This window comes from Sycon ciliatum, chromosome 9 (genome assembly GCF_964019385.1).
Source record: "Sycon ciliatum chromosome 9, ocSycCili1.1, whole genome shotgun sequence".
NCBI classification, from domain to species: Eukaryota; Metazoa; Porifera; class Calcarea; order Leucosolenida; family Sycettidae; genus Sycon; species Sycon ciliatum.
This window is the reverse complement of record NC_088651.1, coordinates 422,418-441,324: the sequence shown is the minus strand read 5'-3', so window position 1 is coordinate 441,324 and position 18,907 is coordinate 422,418. Positions and strand designations below refer to the sequence as shown.

General features: G+C 45.0%; 3 long non-coding RNA genes across 3 annotated transcripts; all 3 read right to left on the bottom strand.

The window, feature by feature from the left end:
• Positions 1-5,419: 5,419 nt before the first annotated feature.
• On the bottom strand, positions 5,420-7,564 carry LOC135824482 (uncharacterized). Its single transcript, XR_010554861.1, has 2 exons — positions 6,975-7,564; positions 5,420-6,544 (listed from the first exon to the last, which is right to left on the bottom strand). It is a non-coding gene; the product is annotated as an uncharacterized LOC135824482 (long non-coding RNA).
• A 2,469-nt stretch (positions 7,565-10,033) lies between these two features.
• On the bottom strand, positions 10,034-11,824 carry LOC135824598 (uncharacterized). Its single transcript, XR_010554884.1, has 2 exons — positions 11,365-11,824; positions 10,034-10,719 (listed from the first exon to the last, which is right to left on the bottom strand). It is a non-coding gene; the product is annotated as an uncharacterized LOC135824598 (long non-coding RNA).
• A 5,332-nt stretch (positions 11,825-17,156) lies between these two features.
• Positions 17,157-18,778, bottom strand: LOC135824908 (uncharacterized). Its single transcript, XR_010554969.1, has 2 exons — positions 18,249-18,778; positions 17,157-17,659 (listed from the first exon to the last, which is right to left on the bottom strand). It is a non-coding gene; the product is annotated as an uncharacterized LOC135824908 (long non-coding RNA).
• Between the last annotated feature and the right edge of the window lie 129 nt (positions 18,779-18,907).

Below are 18,907 nucleotides of genomic sequence, written 5' to 3'. Positions count from 1 at the left end.
AGGTGAATGTGATAGAGCGAGGAACTGTGAGGTGCTCTATCACATTCACCTGCTTCCACGCCTTCATTTCACTCACCTTTTATAGTAGCTCACACCGTCAGAACACTCTCACATCGTTTCTTCTAATTTCTTTCGTCTTCTCTCCAACTTTAGTTTTTTTTCACACCTCACCTTGTATACTTCCCACTATCCGATAACCTATAAGTAGTTTGTTTCTCCGTATAGCCTCTATTGTGAGACGATTTTCCCTGATGATAGTCTCTAGAAAATCGATTAGGAACAACCATTTTAGATACATGTATTCTCATTCATCATTTTGTAATGTCCGCTTCACTTATACTATTAATCGCATTAATAAAGTTATTGTCTCCTCGTCGCCTTTTCGTATATTTATGCATTCGTCTTTCTCGTGTCATTTTCGTCCAACCCGTATGATCAAGGTTTCACGCCGTGTGGGCGCATGCCAGAAGGCACAGTATACTGCCCGGCCACCACCATTAGACAACACGATGGTTCATGTTTGTTTATTTCATGCACGCACACAAACACACACACACACGCACACACACACATACACATAATCATTATTAATTTTCATAAGTACAATATAACTCAATGCCCTGATGATGCCCAATGGGCGAAATATTGGCAAAGTTATTTATTTGGTGCAGCTGAGAGCCTGTTGCCGAAATGGCGGTGTTTTCAAGTGCAAGAAATACGCTGCAATGGAGTTTGGGAATTCTGAAGAAAAGTACAATATAAGTACAATATAATATTATTATGTACATGTACATGCAAGTACGATCATGTACACTTGTACATGTAGCTGCTGTCACGCTTATCTTCTATACAATTTCCATCCGTGCTAACGGCTACTGCATTGACATCCCTTTGTCGTACTGCTAATACCGGTAATACTGTCAGAAGGTTGTCCATCCAGAAACCTGACAGTCCTGAACGTTTTGCGGTAAGGCACGCCCTGGGCATGAAATCCCCTCCCCTCAAGGGGAAATCCCGACTGCAATAGAGCCATACTCACCTGTATTTATGGCAAGTACATGTTATGGATTTTGGCTCCCCTTTCCCTATAGTATTCGACGTGCAGAGACACGTTCTTTTCTTTCCTTTTTTCTCTTTTTATTTCCCTTTAACTTTTCTCTCGACCCGTGGTTGGTTTCACACTCACTTCCTTGTATTGGCTATTTCCATCATGTTCCATGAAGTGCAGACAGTAAAATTTAATAAATAAAATACAACTACAGTCTAGAGTATAATGTGACAAGACCTGCCGGTCGGTGTGTCCTCAATGAAACCTTGTTTTATCCCACATGCTATCCAACGTCAATACTAATGGCACGTTCTACTCTAAAAGCTCGCATTATCTATAGTAAATAGAAAGGACCAAGGAACTAAAAATTACCCTTTTAATCATAATGCAACAACTGAGCTACGACTCAAATAATTGTATTCTTGTGGTATTCATTAGGAATCAATCACCTCTCCTTTGAGTGAGGCTTTGACTTAAAAAAATCTCAGATGTTGAGTTTTTTGCACTCCATACATAATTTTATTTATTGGTTTGGTGAGACTCCCATGATAGGTACTCCACTTTTATGTTTATGTATCTACATGTATGTCATTCGGATCTTCCCAAGTTGTACAATGTACTGTTGAGATACCGAATTCAAATAAATCAATACCATACCATACCATACCATAGGTATCCATTTATCTCTGGAGAATCCGTAAATACACAAAACTGAAAACTGAACTGAAAACCACAATGGGATCCCCATTGCGGTGATTGAACTAGAGTAGGCCTCGACCAAATATGCTTGTGCATATTTCCGCATATTTTGTGAGACAGTTCATATATGGCATATTGAGCGACAAAGGGAATATTGGAATGAAGCCAGCATATAATTCAAATATGCTGAAGAAAATGAGGACAAAACATTCATATTATGGACAAAATGCGTTCAGAAATGCCTTTTATGGATGAATTTGGGATGGTTGAGGCGTTTGCTACATTTCCCCATGGATGAACACTATCGCTACGGTTGCTGGGGACACACCCCAGCCCATACCATTCAGCATGTGTTTTGATTTGCACCATAAGCATGATAGCCGTGAAGCCAATGAATATTCCAAGGTTGTAATTTTACTGAAATGATCTACACTTTCTGCTTATGTCGAGCATATTTTGGCATATTTTGGCATATCTTTTTGCATATCTTGCTAAGCCTTTGGCATATTATGGCCGTTTTCCCTGATATGCGACGAGCATAATATGCTCTTTTTTTAGCATATTTGGTCGAGGCCTAAACTAGAGTCATGATTATATCGTCGCTTACTCGTACTATTTCTCTCTGGCTGGACGATATACATGGAATTCTGATTCTAGTCCAACTTCACCCCATTGGGGTGATTGGTGCCTGATAAATGCCACAGCAACACGTTCAAATGTGTTGTTCCAATGTGATGAGCGCGTTTACATTCTTCATTTTAATAATAAATATAATAATAGTAGAACTGTAATTGTACCGTAAGCTCACGAGTTGCTCTTGCTGCTGCTGCTCTTCCATTTTTCCAGAAGAAAGATGATGCTAATAAATGGCGTGGAGACAATAATTTGGATAAAGCTGTGAACAGTATTAGATGGGCACTCATGACTGTATTCACACATGCAAGCGAGGTAGGTTTACAAGAACGTTGTCTTGTGATATTCTTCAGTTGGAATACATCACTAACGTAAATTTACCTCCACCAAACCAATACAATCACAATCAGAAAATAAATCAGAGAAGAAGAAGAACAGAATATATCCAGAGAAAGTCAACAATAATTGTCCGTTACAAAAATACGAATTTTATAGTCACGAGTGCGGATCTGATACTGTTCATAGGTTTATCAACAGATGTTCAAAGCCGTATAGAAAGCTCTAACGATGCCATGGACGCAATGATTCATAAAAACGTGCTCAAGATCCGTACGAATATGCACAGTAGCGTGCCCTACAACCCAGAAGAAGATATGAATCCATGCCATACATGGGTTTTCCACGCGTGGACCTGCTACACATAGTAAGCAATGAACAAAATGGGTGAACTCGGTGATGCCTTTTAGCCGATGGTTCATGTCCTGCTCACCCTCAGGCCGTTGGTGGAGAGAGGCAGCGGAACATAGATCAACCTGGGTAACACATGTATGTCGGGAAACAGGCAGAGCAGAATAGAAAGCAGACATGCGCCACGCCAGTTAAGCCCAAAAATGCCATCAGAGATTAATGCATATAGAAAATGGGCAGAGTTTAGTACTTGTTCTGGTATGTTTCATGCATGTAAGGTACTTCAAGTATGTGGATAAAGAAATGGGGAAGAATTTAGGGCGCGCTCACAATGCGACCATGCGTCCATGCGTCAGATTATCGCAGAAACGTGGCAGTCGTGCTCACACTACGCCTCGTACACGTCTAGACGTGACGTTGTTGACACCATTATCGCCGTGCTGATCGCTATAATAATATTATTAGTATAGGCACGGGTGTCTTTCGCGCTGCTATTGTGTGTCAGGGGTGCTCGTTGGCCCGTCACCGTCCAGTTCACATGCTTCGTGAGTTGGCGATTGTGGAGGGCCGGGTTCCCCTGCCGTGATTAGTGCTGCACCAAGCTTGTTTTGTGTGAAAACAGATATTCTTAACTTAGAAGTTGCGACTTCGGCGGTAATATATTCTTAGTAGTAGTAGATATTATGTGAATCGTACCACCCCAGTTCAGAGACGACCTCAACTAATACTTCAACAGCAAGCCGTGTTATGTGATTTGGACGCTCTCCCAGTGACTGGGACCTACGTCCCTTGCCAGCGTCTGTAGCCCTCATATCCTCTACGAGACACCCGATACTAAGAGCAGAGTACTACTACTTACCGTCGCCATAATCAGCAGTAGGAACACCAATCGACATCTTGGGAACAGCGACGTCAACTCATTCATACGACCCATGACGCAGGACTTATTAAAAAATCCCGCATACGAGCTGCTACCTACTACTACTACTTTCTCTCTCTCTCTCTCTCTCGGTTATCACGTAGGTCTGTGTCGCAACCACCAGTGATGATCGATACTCAATCACTGGGATTACCAAAATCTTCGAAGAACCGTGTGTCCTTGCTGGGTGTCCTTGCTGGGTGTCCTTGCTGGGTTAGCTGCTATCAAATGCTGGCTGTCGACTAGCTGCGTTGCTCCTGTACAATGTCAAGGGACGTTGTCTATCTTCTTCTATCTCTCCTCGTCACGCTTCTCCTTAGCCTCATTAGACTTTGTTCTCAGATCCTGTTTGGTTACTCACACTGATCAAAGAGGCTCTCAACTTGTTTTGATATATGCAGATTCCCCAATGGAGTTGTCTAAAAGTTAAATTCTTCATTTACACTGTCGGCCAGTTTCGCGGACTAGCAGTAACTGTTTCATATCTTGAGAGAACCGCCCCAGACTTCACAAGCACCATCTGGGTGTATTTGACACCACCGTGACAGGGATGACATCATTCGCCACGTTGCAGAATGCACGCTTCGAAACTCTTTCCGTTCCAAGGGAAAACCTGTTACAGCTGATGGATACTGTGGATGTGCCCCTAAATACTGTCTAGTCATGTACATGTATTACAATGACAGCATCACAAGGGATAAAGGATCAAGCAAGACCCTGCTTATGCCATAATGATACTGGCACATGTTCATGTACATGTACTTGAATACGTATATGCATTCGTCTTTCTCCTGTCATTATCTTCCAACCCGTATGATCAGGGTTTCACGCCGTGGGCCCATACCAAAAGGCACAGTATACTGTAATGCTCAGCGATCAACATTAGACAACGGGACTGTTCATGTTTGTTCATGGCATGCATACACACACGCAAGCAAACACAAAAACACACGCACACACGCACGAAAACACAAACACGCATACACACACACACGCACACGCACACACACACACACACACATTCCAAAACACATAATCATCGGCTGTCACACTAATCTTGTAAACAATGCTATTCGCGCTAACGGCCACTGCATTGACATCCCTGCGTCGTACTACAGTGGTCCCGCTATAATCCGGCACCATTTGTGCCACGAAAATCTGCTGGATTAGGGAGGGTGCTGGATTAACAAATCTGATTTACTGCTGCAATGTACATGAAGAGGACATTTTGGCTACTGAAAATTGTGCTGGTTTATCGAGGGTGCTGGATTATAAAGTGCCGGATTAGAGAGGGACGACTGTACTAACAACTGTACTCTCAGCAGATTGTCCATCCTGAAGCCTCACTATCCTGAGGTTATCTGTATGGTTATGCATGTCGCGGGCATGAAATCCCCTCCCCTCAAGGGGAAATCCCGACAGCAATGGAGCAATACAGTAACAAGCCTCTTGTACGTGTACGGGCAAAAATACCATCATGATCAACAAAGAGAAATGCAAGTAAAACCCAAAACAATTTTAAATGAAAAATAATTCAAGGCAAATGGAAAGAACTCAAAGCTAAGAACAAGAACCCAACCAGTCGCACACGGCTGCAATAGTGTCTAGGGTCTTATGTTACAAGACCTGCTAGTCCGTGTGTCCTTGAAACAGTGCTTTAGAGCATTATGCTTTTCAACGACAATCGACAACCAACCGAAACAGATTCGTCTTGACGGTAACCGTTTTCTCCAGAATCCATCAATGTCTACTTCTGGTAGACCATAGAGAATAAACGAAGCAGGTCGTTGTAAGAATTGCTGGTAGAGATGGAAGTCGGTGGGAAAGCGCGAGCTCCAGTGTGGGGAGCCAACGCTTCCCCAGCTCAAGGCAGCAGAAAATAATGCTGCTAGAGATGTGAAAAGCAGTTGCAAGGCGGGAGGCAGCAAAAGGGTGCGAAAACAGCACGTGACCAAGCAAACACATACAGCACGCTAGTATAGGTTCACACAGTGACAATACGAAGAGGAGCAAGGTGTGACGTGAACAAATACTTCGAAGTGTAAGTTCTGCTTCTGCCTTCGGAGGTTGAGCAGCTGCGTGTTATTATGCAGATATCAGCACCTTCACTAACTTTGAAATGGCGATCCGAGCGGCTACGTGGCACAATAGAAAAACTAATCCATTGATACACATTTGTCAATAAATGCCGAATGTGTTGATGTTGATTGTGATGGTTGTTTTCCTAGTGTCTCCAACTAGACTGTTCTAAGTACCAAAGAGATTCCGATACCCGAATAGAGAGTTCTGATAATGGCATGGCTGCAATGTTCATCAAAGACATTGCCAACATCTGTACGATTAAGTATAGAGGTGTGCCCTGCAATCCAGAAGACTACATGGGAGAATACTATGCATATCTTTTCACCACCCGAGCGCGAGCCGGGGATAGCTGCGGCGCCGGCAGCAAACAAGCAATGAACAAAGTGGGTGGCATAGGTGATGACTTTTAGCAAATCGTTCGTGTCCTGCTCATCCTTAGACCGTTGGTGGAAAGGGGCAGCGGAACATAGATCGACCTGGGGGAGACGTGGGGAACAGGCACAGCAGAACACCATGTAGGCAAACGCTATGTTAGTAAGCCCACGAATGCTTTCGGAGATGAAATAACCCGTGGCCAGTAATGCCGGTAGAAAAATCGACAGAATTTGGTACCTGACTGTTTGTATTGCGTCGGTGCTGACACCTTTCTTTCGAAATTGGATACGCCTCCAATTTTTCCTTACAATTTGGTACCTTTTCTGGTTTGTTCCATGCACGTTTGGTATGTGGATAATGAAATGGAGCAGAATTCAAGGAGGTGCCTGCCATAAGGTTTGTATGGTTCCGGCAATTTCACTGCTTTTCAAGTAGAATCTGCCAATTATTTTAGCATTATCCGCCAAGGACAAAGATGAAATCAACATTTCATTGCGTATAAACCACAGTTTACATGCATATTGGACTTACGAGACACGCTATCATCATCAAGATCATCAGTGGAACTTTCAGCTGTGACCAGTACGTTCCATTCATTCGGCGCAGGATACTACATCGTGCGAATTCCATCATCTCGCTTCCAGTACGCTGCTGCCCAGACCACACTGCCTCCAGACAGGATGGCTGCGGAATGAAGGCTGCCGTGTAGGATATCAAGCGGGGCGCTGAGATCGCCAACGGCCGAGGCGTTCGAACGATGTTCTTTCGCAGAAGCTGGCCCCAATCTTGTCGCTTTGAAGCTCGACACAGCAATCCTGTAAGGACAGTCTGCTGTCCGTGTCTGCTGTCCGCCTCTCTACGTTTGTAATGCTCCGATCTAACTGTCAAAAGCAAGCGTTCTCCCACGGACCCTAGCCTACCCGATCTAACTGGCGAAGGCGAACGTTCTCCCTACAAGTGTACATGATCTAACGGTGAGAACTGCCTAAAAGCTGTACTCACTCCGTCCTTTATCTGACGACCTGCTCCGGTCAGCAACAGCGGTCGGTTTAGATCTCCAAACTACATGTGCAGATCCCGACGCTGGCAGATCTAGACCTTCACGACATAATATTAATAATAATAATAATTATTATTATTATTAATTATAGCGACGATGCACTGTGACAAAGATTGCATCATTGCAACGCCTTGTAACGCAAGGGGATCAGAAACACGTTTTATTCCGAGCGAAACAGTATGAGGGACAGAAAGCAGAACGTTAGCGATCGTTCGGCAGCACTGTGTTTACAATAGGCGAGTTTTCATTCTCACTTCTCTGCGTGACAGGGCCCTGTGCATGATGTTGCTTGGTGTTGCTTGGTGGTCAAGAAAACATCAGTGACTGGTGACAGGGTGCATGGTGGCCGTGGGCCCACCGTACATTATAGGTTAGCACGTTGACAGTACATTTTAGATGACTGGACCACACGTACTGACAGGACCGGTACTATAGTATAGGGCTGGATCAGGTCCCGCGCACGAAATCCCCTTTTCTTATGCACGAGTATGCATGCGGTGCGACGGGATAGTCCCGGGTGAAGTGACACAGGCCGTTCGAAACTGACGAACGTGACAATAGAGAGGTCTTGCATTCCGAAATTCGGCAAAAGATTCTGAAGGCAAGAGCGAGGTCGAAAATCAACTCAAAGATTTGTACTAGAAAGTCTATTCTGTCCATTGATCATTCTCATGCTCCGCGGATGCAGACGCAGATTAGTTCTCAACATAATAATTTCAAAGGACATGTACGTACAATTTAGTTATTGTTCATGCAATCACGTATAGCTAGCACATCACCAACGCATGACAGATTGCTGGTGTGTACTCATACAATGTAGCACATACATGTACATGTACGTTTGTAGCGCAGCATAACACCCATAGCACGCAAACATAACTCAGAATTCTTGACACAATCCGCAACCTGCCCTCACACAAATTTGCATAAGCCTCTTATACAGGCCATCACACAACATGATAACACTGGCCTGACACAACACTACACGAAAAAGCAAAACAACAAGAAACAAAACTTTTTAAAGGAAAAAGAAAATGAAACTTGCCCTCACACCAATGGCAATGCATGTACCAGCATACCCTACCAGCCATTATCATGTTGTCCGATGGTTACACGTCTGTGCGTGAAACTCTGATTAGTCACAAGCACTGAGCCTTTCTGACCACGGTTTGACGGTAAGTTGCAGCATTATGTTAACTGCTAGCACTGGTATGGGTCAGTGTCGTGCCCTCACACTGCTAGCACTGGTATGGGTCAGTGTCGTGCCCTCACACTGAGCAAGTAAGTAAGTAAGTATGTATGTAAGGTGCTAACACCCAAAAAGGTGTAAATTTGGAGGTGCGTATATTGACGCGACTGCTCTCCTCAACTCGCTACTAAACGCCTAAACAGCTAGGGGTGCAGTTCATTCTGCAGTGTTGGTTCATTTGGATACTAGCCAGCAAGCAAATTGATCCGTGTGTTTGCTCAGCAAAGTAATTATTCTACTGTCATGCACACAATGACCGTAGTGTAGATACATGTAGGGCAGAATCAGCACAAGTACAAGCAAAGTCGGCAGTGATACCCTGGTACTGTAGTGATGCTGAGCATGCTGATGATGATGCCTGCCAATACTGATGATGATATTGACATAGTTGCTGATGCTAAAGCAGCAAGTGATGCCTGATGTGAATGGCTGTTATGGGATGAATTTCATTGATCAGTGGAACAGTGGAAGAGAATCCCGCTTCAAATCTTCCCCAGTAAGTTCCACTGCATTGTATAGATTTGTTGAGCAGAAAGATGCATGTGAGCGTGTTCCTTCCTAAGTTCATGCATATCAATAGGCCTTGGCAGACACTGCTTACGTTTTGATTGTACGAACGGATAAGGGTTAAAATATTGCCAAATTCTGGTCGAAAAGCATAGAGGCAAAACCATGCAAAGAGTATGGCGCACCATTCCTCGAATCCTGCTCCACTTCTTTACCCATTCACCATAAATTCATGGACACATGTCACAAACGTTGATTTTGCCACGGTGTTCTGCCAGCATTATCCCCCTGGGGCTAATACATACCTGTACACTATAGGGGTGTGAGAATAGGTGCTGCAGGTGAGGCCACAGCCGCACCAAGTATTGGATTGTAAGTGTTGAAATAATAAAATAGGGCTATTTGGGCCCTAAATACACGGTCTAACCGTACCTATTTACTTTGCATTGCACTCCTTCGCTCTCTTTGTCGCTATCTTTCTCTCTACCTCTCTCTACCCCCCCCCCCCCCTCCCCCTCTCTGTCTCTCTCTCGCTCTCTCTGTCTCTCTCTCTCTGTCTCTCTCTCTCTGTCTCCCTCTCTCTGTATTTCTGTCTCACTCTGTCTGTCTCTGACCGTCTATGTCTCTCTGTCTGTCTCTCTCTCTCTCTCTCTCTCTCTCTCTCTCTCTCTCAATCACTCTCTCTGTCTCTCTCTCTCTCTCTCTCTCTCTCTCTCAATCTCACATACATAGACACGCACACATATACTTGTACATGCTCACTGCAAACATCGATCGCGTGGGTCTCCCGGGAGAGGGGAGAGAGATTCAAAAGAAATCTTTGAAAGATGAATCAATTGGGTATTGAACCGCCCAACGGCTTACGCCGCCTGAAATCCCCAAACTCTGGGTGGACTTGGAAATGATCCCACTTATGGTCTCACCACACCTCAGTAAGTGGGTGAGAACAAGATGTAGAAAAATGGTTTGACGCAATCAGGGTATCATGAGGGCAATATTTATATCAATAAGTTTTTCTCCGGTGTGGGGAGCAAACCCTTTCTTACAAATCATCGCCGAAGTCGCAACCACTACTTCGTAATAAGTTTTTGTTTGTACAATAGCCAAATAAAATTGAGTTGCACATCACGTGTGTGAAAAGGTCCCTAGTTACAAATTGCAATAAACATTAATACGACCGAATAGGCAGCTCTAATTTTGCCATGACGCCAATGCTCCTCAAAGACTTGCTCAATATCAGTACTATGATGTACAGTGGTGTGCCCTACAACCCAGAAACATATATGAGCAAATACTACACGACACTTGTCATCACCCGAGCCGGGTCGAGCTTGTGCGCTAGCAATAGCAAACAGGAAATGGATGATGTGGGTGGCATATGTGAGGCCTTTTAGCAATTTGTTCCTGAAGTGGTGATCCTCAGCTCGTTCGTGGTAAGGGGCAGCGGAGCATACATCCACCTGAGTAGGATGTGAGGAAACAGGCAAAGCATAATAAAGTGCAGACATACATAACCGTGAAACTCAGAGTTACAGAAGAAACGCTTTTCATCCCTCTCAAATGTGTATACGTTATGTTAGTATGGTAAGGGTAAGGCCAAAAAAAAGCTACTCAGTATCCGAGATGGAATCCAAGTACAGTACAAGCTCGTATCTCATCAGCAATTGCGTGGCAGACTGTAGTTGCGCGCTAAATTGGCAGCATTAGCCAACACGTCTCAGCATAGCGCTGATACAGGCAAGTGTAATGTGTGTGCGTGGTAGCCCATCCATGTTATCTGACCATGCCCCTGTCGCATTGTCTGCAGCCGTAGTCGCTGCGGAGGCATGATCTATTGTGGCTTACTGAATGACGTATATGTACATGTACGTGTAATTGCAGGTTGTTGATTACACCATGCCATAGTGTACTGGTTTTTCTTTTGTTCCTCCTGGACTTTTTGAAGTTTTTCAGCAGCTGGCTTTACTGATTTGTTAGTTAATTTTGTTCGAAGAAAAGGCCCCTGTCCAAACTTTTAAATGATCAGCCAACACGCCGTGTACATGTACGTAATCCCATTGCGTACGCACTACACTTTGCAAAGCTCACATGCTTTTTGGACTTACAAGACAAGCTATCATCATCAAGATTGCTAGTTGAACTTTCAGCTGTGACCAGTACGTTCCATTCATTCGGCCCAGGATACTGCGTAACATGGTTTCCATCATTCCGCTTTCTGTGCACTCGAACAGGATGGCTGCGGAATGAATGGTGCCGTCTAGGATATCAAAACGGGACGATGAGATCGCCAAGGGGTTGGAACGATTTCCTTTCTCAGAAGCTGACTTCTCTGCCTGGTCACTTTGACGCTCTATGTCGAATTGTGAGGAGAGTCTGCTGTCGGTGTCGGCTCTCCACTCTCTAAGTTCGAAATGCTCCGATCTGACTGGCGAAGGCGAACGTTCTCCCCAGCTAGCGCACAAGATCTGACCGTGAGGACTGCCTTCAAGCTGTGCTCACTCTAATCCCTAATCTGACGATCTCCTCCGACTTCATCAGCATTAGTCGATTCAGATCTGCACACCCCAACACTATCACACCTGTATCCATACTGCATGATAGTTATAGCAATGGGGCGCTGTGGGGTGACAAAGATTGCATCATTGCCACGCGCTTGTCACTCGTGTGATCAGAAACAGTTTTTTGTTCCGAGCGAAACCGTGCGAGGGACGCGGGACAGAATGTTAGTAGTACTATATCGTGCTATCGACCAGGTACATGTAGTCGTATAAAGGGTTTCTACGACTACCTGCCCCTGGTGCTTACACTAGGTTACAGTATGGGTTGTATTCATTCGGCCATGGTTTCCATCATCCCGGTTTTAGCACACAACCCCCGAACAGGATGGCTGCAGAATGAATGGTGCCGTCTACGATATCAAGCGAGGCGCTGAGATCGCCAAGGCGTTGGAACGATGTCGTTTCTCAGAAGCTGGCTTCTCTATCTGGTCGCTTTGAAGCTCGATGCAGCAATGCTGTGAGGATAATCAGACATTCTGCTGTTGGTGTCTGTGTCCACTCTCTAAGTTTGTTATACTCCGATCTGACTGACGAATGTGAACGTTCTCCCTAGCTAGCGCACGGGATCTGACCGTGAGGACTGCCTTCAAGCTGAACTCACTCTATCCCTAATCTGCATGGTAGTCGGCTCCGAATTCATCTGCAGTTGTTGGTTTAGATCTACAATGTACGCATTCCGACACTAGCAGATCTGACTGCATCTTCACGACATACTAAATTATAGCGACGACGCACGTGACAAAGATTACATCATTGCCACGCCTTGTAACCCATGGGGTCAGAGACACGTTTTGTTCCGAGCGAAACAGTTTGAGTTTGAGGGACAGAAAGTTAGATAGGATTGTTGGCACGCACCGTGCCTACAGTATGGATGAGGTCATGGCATTGTACGGACGTTATTATGGTATTGCTTGGTGGTCAAGGGACACGTGACATAGCTGACAGGAATTTTAGGTTACTGTACCACCCGTACATACAATACCTTTAGAGCTGGTGCAGGTCATGTGCGCGAAATCCCCTTTCTTACGCACGAGTATGCATACGGCGTGGTGGGATAGCCCCGGCTGAAGTGACACAGGACGCTCGAAACTGACGAAATTGACAATTATACAGGTGCATGTGCACGTAAGTCATTTGTTTAGCAGTAAAGTATGCACTGTGACTTCAAGGTGTAAACGAAAATAGAGTGGAACAAAAATACATCTCAACTCAGAGTTTAATGGTTGAAAGCAATCATCAATATCTATTCTGCTCCACTGGATCATCGTTTGTACTGAAGCTTAGCACGTCGTGTATAGAGCACTCTGACCAGTAGTCAAGGTTCTTTTGTGCACTTCAAAGTCTATTCTTTCCATTAATCATGCTCAGGCACAGTGACTAGTGGATGCAGACGCAGACTTGTTTTCTACATATTCCAAAATGTGTTTCTCCTCAATCCTGATGATGGCTCCTGGCCAAATATGTGATTTAGGCTGCGTTTACACGACAACGATTGAAAACGATTTGCGTTTACACGACAACGAAGTAGGACCTAAACGGAACGAAATCGTTGCGTTTACTACTATCGTTTACACGACAACGCCCGAAAACGATACCTAAACGGAACGAAATGGAAACGCACTTCAAAGTGTTTTGAAACGTTTTCAAAACGTTTTCAAAACGTTTTCGTTCTTGTGTAAACGGTGAAAACAGTGAAAACGATTGGAAACGGAGCGCGGTCATGGAAACCATTCCGCGCGGGACTATATTTCGCGGGAAATACCTGACCTTTGCGACCACCAGCGCGTACTAACTCCAACTAACGTGTTACTTCCCGCCCTTGCGCCAAGCCAGCACGTAATAACTCCAGCCTGCTCGCCCGTTTTCCGTTTTCGTGTGAACGGTTCAAAACGATTTGCCGCTCTCGTGTAAACGGTTTGAAAACGATTCGAGGCCAGCCCGTTTTCGTTCCGTTTCGTTCCGTTTCGTTTCGTTTCGTCTCCGTGTAAACGCAGCCTGAGATAGATATTGTAAATTGCAGCGAAGAGACGACTTGATTTGAGAATGGTGTGTGTAGGGTTTTTCATATTCCAAAAGACACTCAATGCATGCACAGCAGGGAGGTGATAGAAATAACCCAAGGAAGAGGAGCTAAAAACTAAGACAGTAGCGAAAACTCCGCGACCCATATACACTGTACATACACAAAGGTCAAAAAGAATGGTTTCACCAATTATAGAAACATACGTTGTAACGCTGCGTTTCATGCACGTAGCTAAATGCTAAGGCAATCATCGGACAACTAATGCTTTTGTCGCGGGATAGCTTGTTCTTATTGTGGGGGATACGCATGGGCATGTAGAGGAGGTGTGAGTTATCAATGCAGGGCATGCATGGAAGAGCGAGTGATAATTACATCACTGGATGGGCATGCGCGAAGGCGCAAACTATGCATGGAGCATGCAGAGGCGGAGAAACCACCAGGCAGGACAAGGGTAAGCCATGGGGGCACTGGGCAGGGGGTGTGATGTGTGGCGGTGGAAGCACACTGTGGTGTCCACATTCAACAGCCGCGGGTATCATCGTTCATACACTGTAAATGTGGAAAAGGTGCAAGTGAGAGGAGATCTAAGAAGCGTGATGTGTGGTGCGACAAAAGTAGTTAACAGACAACGACATGTGTACATGTAACTAACGGGCTGTTGCCGACCTACGGAACAGCCTAAGTGTGCATCCAATCTGCTTTTGTTGTCTTAACGGTTAGATTTCTTGGTGTAACCTAGTAAGAAAGGATTTGCTCCCCACACTGGAGCTCGCGCTATTCCGCCGACTTTACTTTATGTATAAACCTAGTAATACCTGAATACTACCTCTGAGAAATGTGAGTCGTCCATTATTGCTTGCCATTTGTCGGAGCATCGTGAATGTCGCGCGGTGTACTCAGATGATTGCTTTTTTCTCTATGCACGCAGTGCAAAGTTGTTGAATGTTTTCAATAGAAGCCTCACCACTGCTACTAAGTTTTCAATAGAAGATGTTTATGTTCACACCACGAAATCTAAATTATGTAAAGCAGATTAAAAAATGATTCACACTTTTAATTAAAAAAATCTGTTAGGTAGGTCGTCAACAACTCGTTACTTACATGTATGTCCATTTGTTGTCTGCTTTTTTGTCGCACCACACTTCACGCTTCTCAGATCTGCTCACACTCGCACCTTTTCCCCATGACTTTCTATGCGTATGGGTCACGCATTTGTCATTGTTCATTACACCATCAATTATACATGTGGCACATCCCCACCACGTGACAGATTGCTGGTGTGTGGTCATACCATAGCACATACATGATACATGTAGTACAACCATAGCACTCTGACATGACTCACAGTTCTTGCCACAATCCGCACTCACTCCGCGCACAAATACCCGCATAAGTACCCACCGTTATCATGTTGCCTGGTGATTGCACGGTTGTCACGCATGAAACACTTTGAATTATAACCACAGAGCCTTTCTGTCCCGCACTATTTGCCTCTACATCACAGCACCAATCATTATGTTACACCTAGCACCAAGGGTATTCTCTTGCTAGCACTGCGTCCAGCTCACACCCAACAGGTGTAAAGTATAATGAGGTGTGTATATTGACGCGACTGCTCTCCTACACTCGATACTAAACGCCTAAACAGCGAGGGGTGCAGTTCATTCTCCAGTTTCCGTGCATTGGCTACTAGCCAGTAAGCAAATCGATCCGTGCGTTTGCTCAGCATAATAAGAATATTACCGTCATGTGCACAATGACTGTAGTGTAGATGTCTGCACACGTATAAGCAAAGTTAGCAATGGTACTTCAAAATAAGCACGTGTAACCTGGCTGTTGAGACATGCTGGTCATGCGGAAGATGCCCCGTGCTGCTGATAGTGGTGTAGATGTTGATGATATTGACACTGTCGCGATGTGGATGGTGATGCTGATGCTGATGATGAAGCTGATGGTGATTGCTGTTATGGAGTAGAATTCATTGATCAGCGGAACACTACTTGAAGAGGAGCTCACTTCACGTCTTAAAACCCAGTAAGGTCAACGGCATTGCATAGCGTTGCTGTTCAGATACATGTACATGTAGGTGTATGTGACTCACGCGGCAACTAACTCCTACATGTATGCTTATGTTCGTTTATGCGTACTTGGGCGGGCATACTTGGATGCTCCAATAGACACTTTTCTTTTTTTTCTTTCTTTTTAGAATGATCACAGCTCACAGGCAACGACAAAATATTTGAATACGGGAGCATAGTGATGGTGAGGCGTTCTTCCCTCAGCGGACCTGTATTGGTCAAGTCTGGCCGTAGCAGGGGCAGACTTGTGAGGACTGCTTTCAAGCTGTACTCACTCTATACTATCTCTAATCTGCATGACAGTCGGCTCCGAAATCCTCTGCAGTGGTCGGTCAATATCATAAATTTTATAGCGACGACGCACTGTGACAAAGATTGCATCATTGCCACGCCTTGTAACGCATGGAATCAGGGACACGTTTTGTTCTGAGCGAAACCGTTTGAGAGACAGAAAGTTAGACACTGAAGGATCTTTGGCATATACTGTGCCTACAGTACGGGTGAGTTTTCATTCTGACTGCTTTGCATGACATGGCCGTGTAGAGAGTCTGTGCATGGTGTGGCTTGGTGGTGAAGGACGACACACGTGACAGGATACTAGTATTAGATAATATTACTAAAGCCTCGTTTTGTTGAAAGCATGTTGTAGGTTGACAGCATGTTACAAGGCGGAGGACGCACTGTGTTCGGAAACACTGCCCCTACTACAACCATCCACCGTTGGAAGGAGCCCCGGTCTTGCGACCATTTGAACCGTAGATATGTACATGTACATGCAGGTGTTAGAACTGGTTGTGTCGCAGAGACAATGCTATTATCAGAGCAATGAAGAGCATGCCAAGTATTCCAGGTTTGCATTTCCTTTGAGTTCTCTCGTAACTTGAGACGAAGATTCACATACATGTGTGAAGAGCATCAAAGGGTTTTTCTGCAAAATGTTGAATCGCAGGTCGTGGGAGCTCCGTCGCAGGTCGCATGGCGGGAAATTGAGCCCAGTTCAACTTCTGCGACGAGCGATGCGCATCCCTTTCCACAAGGCAGACCCACGTGACAGCTAGCGTACGTATTGGGCTATGTAGGATTTCGCTGTGATGTGCCGTGTATTGTGCATCGAAGACTCTTCGCGCTTATATTCGAAAAAGACTTTCGCTCGACGCCCATCACATCGCAGAGGTGATATTGTGCATCGTGCTTTACACTGTTATTTATTCGACGGAACACATTAGTAGACATGTTGATGGACTTGCTGGGATGCATCATAAAAGAAACATTCCATTGACAGAATAATTTATCAGGCGTGAACCTGGTATTTGTAGCAACATAAAAGCAAGCTAAATCCTACAAGTACAAGTACATGTATGTACTTGCCTGTACAAGCAATCATTTAAAAATGCGTTTGTTTGTACATGCACACTACTTACACATCGGATATGGCTGCAACAATAATGCTCACAAACGTATAGCCAGCTCTAATAGAGACATGACAATAATGTTCCTCAAAGACTTGCTCAATATCAGTACGATTATGTATAGTGGTGTGGCCTACAATCCAGAAGATTATATGAGTCAATGCGAAACACCACTTGTCACCATCTGAGCGCCAGTCACGTTTCTTTGCGGCGAACGCAGTAAACAAGCAATGAATGAAGTGGGTTGCAAAGGTGGTTCCTTTTAGGAAGTTGTTCCAGGAGAGGTGCTCCTCAGGCCGTTCGTGGTGAGGGGCAGCGGAACATAGATCAACCTGAGTAAGATAAGAGGAAACAGGCAAAGCAGAAAAACATGCAGGCAAACATCATGTGAGCACCGTATGTGTAAGGCCGAAAAACGCTATCCGAGATGAAATCCAAAGTACAAGCTCTTATCTGATCAACACAACATTTATGCAGCAGACTGGAGACTGGAGTTGCACGCTTAACTGCATGGCAGCATTAGCCAACACTTTCCACGTAGCGCTAATACGGGCAGGTGTAATGTGTGTGCGTGGTAGCCCATCCATGTTGTCTGGTCATGCCCGGCGCCCCTGTGGCGTTGCCTGCCGCTGTAGTCGCTGCGGAGGCATGACCTATTGTGGCTTACTAAAATTAATGATGCACATTTATTGAATGTTGTTGATTGCAACACAATGTGCCGGTTTTTCTTTTGTTTCTCCAGGACTTTTTGAAGTTTTTCGGAGCAGCTGGCTTTACTGCTTTTGTTGTTTACTTTTGCCCATAAAAAAGGCTAGTGTCTGGCCTTTTAAAATATCAGCCAACACTCTGTGTACCTGTACATGTACCCTAGTGTGGCGTACAAACCACACTTTACAAAGCTTGCATGCTTGTTGGACTTACAAGACACACGATCATCATCAAGATTGCGAGGTGAGCCTTCAGCTGTGACCAGTGCGTTCCATTCATTCGGCCCAGGATAATACTAGTGCTGCGTAGCATGGTTTCCATCATTCCGCTTTCAGCGCACTGCCCCCGGACAGGATGGCTGCGGAATGAATGGTGTCGTCTAGGATATGAAACGGGACGCTTAGATCCCCAAGGTGTTGGAACGATGTCGTTTCTCAGAAGCTGGCTTCTTTATCTGGTCGCTTTGAAGCTCGATGCAGCAATCCTGTGAGGATAATCTGCTGTTGGTGTCTGTGTCCACTCTCTCAGTTTGTTATACTCCGATCTGACTGACGAATGTGAACGTTCTCCCTAGCTAGCGCACGGGATCTGACCGTGAGGACTGCCTTCAAGCTGAACTCACTCTATCCCTAATCTACATGGCAGTCGGCTTCGAATTCATTAGTAGTCTGCTCAGATCTCCAATGCACGAATCCCGACGCTAGCAGATTTGGACCTTCACGACATAACAATAATATTATAGCGGCGACGCACTGTGACAAAGATTGCATCATTGCCACGCCTTGTAACCCATGGGATCAGAGACACGTTTTGTTCCGAGCGAAACAGTTTGAGGGACAGAACCGTTAGGTAGGATTGTTGGCACGTACCGT